Source organism: Otolemur garnettii, unplaced genomic scaffold, assembly GCF_000181295.1.
Source record: "Otolemur garnettii isolate 467f Iridium unplaced genomic scaffold, OtoGar3 scaffold00022, whole genome shotgun sequence".
Taxonomy (NCBI): domain Eukaryota; kingdom Metazoa; phylum Chordata; class Mammalia; order Primates; family Galagidae; genus Otolemur; species Otolemur garnettii.
Window position 1 is genome coordinate 17,358,721 of NW_003852417.1, and position 4,896 is coordinate 17,363,616.

Here is a 4,896-nt window from a genome sequence, read left to right on the forward strand (position 1 = left end):
TGGATTTGAACCCGCCAGCTCAGGTGTATGTGGCTGGCGCCTTAGCTGCTTGAGCCACAGGCGCTGAGCCTAAACTTTATATTTTATTGAATCAGAAGTTACTTATTTTCATTGTAAAATTTTTAATTTTAGAAAATGTGTAAGTCACCTGTAAATCCAGCCCCCAGAGATACTGACTACCTTGTGGTTTTCTCTCCATTTTTCTGTGTACCTGCTGTTCAAACAAACCTGGGCTCATACTCATCACACTGTACTGCCGCTTTTCTTTCTCCTTTCATACATGTTGGATGTCTTCCTAGGTCACATTCATTCTCACATTTTATTACAATCTCATGAATGTTTTATCAGTTTCCCTATTCATGGATTTTGTATCATATCTAGTTTTTTCGGGGTTTTTTTAGAGACAGAATCTCACTTTGTTACCCTTAGTAGTAACAAAGCAACCTCAAACTCTTGGGCTCAAGTGATTGTGTTGTTTCAGCCTCCCAGAGTAGCTGGGACTACCGGCACTGACACAACACTTTAGAAATGGGGCCTCATTCTTGCTCAGGCTGGTTTCAAACTCCTGAGCTCAAGCAAGCCAATTGCCTCCTGGAGTGCTAGGATTACAGGTGTGAGCCACTATGCCTGGCCTATATCCGGTTTTTTAATATTAGAATGGGAGTGAGCATACATTCTTTTATGTGTACATCTTTCAAAAAATATTTCTTGAGCACTATGTATGTTTCAGACATTGTACTAGGTGCTATATGTATAGTGCTAAGAAAACTGATGTAATTCTCAACCTTGAAGCTACAACCTAGACCCACTAACCGCCTATGATAATTCTTTTAAGTAGAATTGCCTAGTCAATGCATGTGCTTATTTTTATATTTATTTAGACAAAGTCTCTCACTGTGCCCCAGGCTAGAGTGCCATGGCCTCAGCCTACATCCTTCAGCCTCAGTCTCCCAAGTAACTGGGCCTACAGGTGCCCACCACAATGCTCAGCTAATTTTTCTATTTTTGGTAGAGACAGGGTCGGGCTCTTCCTCAGGCTAATCAAACTCCTGAGGTCAAGGGATCCACCCACCTAGGCCTCCCAGAGTGCTAGGATTACAGGTGTGAGCCACCAAGAGGGCAGAAATTCCTTCTCTTCTGGTCAACATGATAGGGACATCTTAGGTTTTTTTTGTTTTTTTTTTTTTTTTGAGACACTCTCTTTCTGTTGCCCTGGGTAGAGTGCTCTGGCTCTGCTCACAGCAACCTCAGACTCGAGCTCCAGCGATCCTTTTGCCTCATCCTCCTTAGGAGCTGGGACTAGGGCACCCACCACAAAACCTGGCCACTTTTTCCATTTTTATTTATTTATTTATTTTATTGAGACAGAGTCTCACTATGTCACCCTTGGTAGAGTGTGGTGGCATCACAGTTCACAGCAACCTCAAACTCTTGGGCTTAAGTAATTCTCTTGCCTCAGTCTCCCAAGTAGTTGGGACTACAGGCACCTGCCACAATGCCTGGCTATTTTTTTGTTGTAGTTGTCATTATTGTTTGGCAGGCCCAGGCTGAGTTTGAACCTGCCAGCCCTGGTGTATGTGGCTGGCACTCTGACTGCTGAGCTACAGGTGCCAAGCCTACTTTTTCTATTTTTGAAGAGATGGGGTCTTGCTCTTGCTCTAGCAGGTCTCAAATTCCTGAGCTCAAGCAATCCACCTGCCTTGGCCTCCCAGACTGCTAGAATTATAGGCGTGAGCCACCACGCCTGGCCTACAGTTTTAAACAATTTTCTAAATTTACTTAGAAAATGTTATTTAGTGGTTTTCTATTTTTATTTTTCAATTTCATTTCTTTGACTTCTAAAACCATAGCTTCTGCATGAAAAAATTTCTTCCTCTCTCTGCCCTTTGTTCAGTTTTTTAAAAATTTGGTTGACAAATAATTATACATACTTATAGATGCATACTGAGGTTTCAGTACATATACTGCATAGTGATTAGATTGGGGTAATTAGCATGTCCATCATCTCAAACATTTACCTTATCTTTGTGTTGGGAATGTCCAAATATCCTTCTCCTAGCTATTTGAAACTACATATTATCATTAACTATGGTCATCCTGGAATGGGATAGAACACTAAATTATTCCTCTTATTAGCTATAATTTTATATCCTTTAGCAAATGTCTCCCTATCCTCTACTTCTCATATACTAATTTAAATTGTTTGTAGAAGGCTCGGCGCCTGTGGCTCAAGCGGCTAAGGCGCCAGCCACATACACCTAAGGTGGTGGGTTCGAATCCCCAGCCCAGGCCCGCCAAACAACAATGATGGCTGCAACCAAAAAAAAAAAAAAATGGCCGGGCATTGTGGCGGGCGCCTGTAGTCCCAGCTACTTGGAAGGCTGAGGCAGGGGACTCGCTTGAGCCCAGGAGTTGGAGGTTGCTGTGAGCTGTGATGCCATGGCACTCTACCCAGGGGGATAGCTTGAGGCTCTGTCTTAAAAAAAAATTGTTTGTAGAAGGGCTGGCACGGTGGCTCACACCTATAATCCCAGCACTTGAGAGAACAAGGTGAGTTCACAGGTTTGAGACCAGCTTGAGCCTGAGCCAGAGTGAGACCTTATCTTTAAAAATAGCCTGGCATTCTGGTGGATGCCTGTAGTCCCAGCTACTTGGAAGGCTGAGGTAAGAGAATCTCTTGAGCCCAAGAGTTTGAGGTTGCTGTGAGCTATGACTCCATGGCACTCTCCTGAGGGCAAAAAAGTAAGACTCTGTCTCAAAAAATAATAAATTGTTTGTAGATACTGTCAAACTGTCCTACAAAGTGCTACCAAGGTACCTTTCCATGAATGAATGTTTCCCAAAACTAAGAAAAAGTTTTATTACATAGTTGAGGCTGTCTGTGTGAGCAAGGAAGCCCTCTCAGCTGGTCAGAAAATGGCTTGATAGAGTCAGGAAGGTGGATGCGCTTGGAGTTTTTATTGTGATCTTGGGGTGGGGCCAGGGTGAGGATACCCAGGGCTCATGGTTGGAATTCCTATCAGCAACAAAGAAGAGAGAACAGAGGATTTTTGTTTTGTTTTTTCTTTTTGAAAATAACAGCTTGCACAGACGATGGAGAAGGGAGAAGAGTGAGGCTTCAAAGCTTGTCAATAGCCAAACAGCAAAAAATGGAGTCAGATTCCTGATTACATAAGATGTCTGCAGTGTCATCTGGGGACAGACCACTTTATTGCCAAGTATCTCATTGATTACTCTGTATGGATTTTTGCGGTACCTTTGCTCTCTTGCCTAGTGCTTGTGTAACAGCTGTCCCCACTGACTTTCTCATGGTATCCTACACCCAGCCAGACATGCATATGCACATACTTGTTTCTCTTCTTAGAGATAGTGGAAATAATGAACCATAACCATAACCATTTTGTAGTTATAACCAAAGGAGAGAGAGAGATTTGGCAGAGGGCCTTGAAGATTAGAAGTAACCACCCTTGCCCATCTCCTTCTACCACCACCTGGGCAGGTATAGGACAGGGATCCTATCTACAGTCTGTTGAGGCTATTCCATAGTTTTGGTATTCTTAAGTCTCTCTACCACTTGCAGACTCTACTTAGGCCTTATTCACAAAGGGCTCATCTTCTTGGTCTTGTAGTTCTTATTTCTGTGCTTTGTGTAGGCAGCCAATTAGTACATCTCACAGCTGAGAAAATGGTCCTCAGGAAGTTGTGACTTGCTTAAGGTGGCAGGGCAGGGCTAGGACTAGACCCACATCTTCTCCCTACTCACCCAGTGCCCTTTTGTTAATGTCCCAATGGGCTAATGGGACAAAACTCTGTTAAATGGTATCCAATTTGGTTTTAAAGTGTTTTAATTCTCAATGAGAACACTATTTTATGTTAAAAAGGAAACACAAAAATGCCCAGGCAAATGCCTTTCTGGCAACAGTGCTGCTATGAAAGTTTAAAAGTGCTTCTGTATTTCTAACTTTTGCTCCTCACCCCCCCTCCTGCGGACCATTTTTCTCTTCTCCCCTTTTCCTTTTTGTGTAAATTCTGATTGCACAGGTTAATGGTGGTGAAAGGGCCAGACCAACACCATTTTGTTGTTTACTGCATAAGTTCTGTTCCTAGCTCCTAGCCCACAGGGCGGCATCCTAACCTTCCCCCACCTCTGCTTGCACAACTGTAAGCCGTTGGTTGAGTCAGTCACCATCGCCATTTTACTGTTTACTGCACAAACCCTGTTCCTAGCCCCTCCGCCCCTTAATCTGTACCCACAGGGCCACTCCCTGCTACTCCCCCATCCCTGGTCGCACAACTGGCAACTGTTAATTGAGCCACTTTAGTGCAGCAATACCACTTTAGGCACTAAGTTTCAGTTTTCTAAAAATTCCCCCTCAACTGTCCAATCAGGCAGCACCACTTCAGGCCCCTGGTTAGGAAATCCACCACCCTTCTACCTGTACCAATGCAAATCCTCCTTTACTAGTGAAATCATCAACCACCAATCAAAAATGTACCCGTATCAGACCCTACCCTTCTTGCTTTCTGTACCCCATAAAAACCCTCTCCACCCCAGGTTCAGGGCTCTTCCTCGGTGTGTACACCAGGAGAGTCCAGGCCTGGGCTTCCAGGGTCTGAATAAAACTCACATCTTGCTTTTTACATCAGAGTGTGTCTTGGAATGTCTGTGGGGGGTCTTGAGAGAATTTTGGGCATAACAGTGGGATTATTTTAGGTTTCAGCCCTATTGAAAATGCTACAGAAGACAATCCCTTGCTCGGTAAAAATTTGTTGATGTCAGGGTGTTTTTCCACACTCCGGAGGACATAGGCACTGGGAGCGGTGGCTCATACCAATAATCTTAGCACTCTGGGAGGCTGAGACCGGAGGATTGCTTGAGCTGCTCAGGACTTGGAG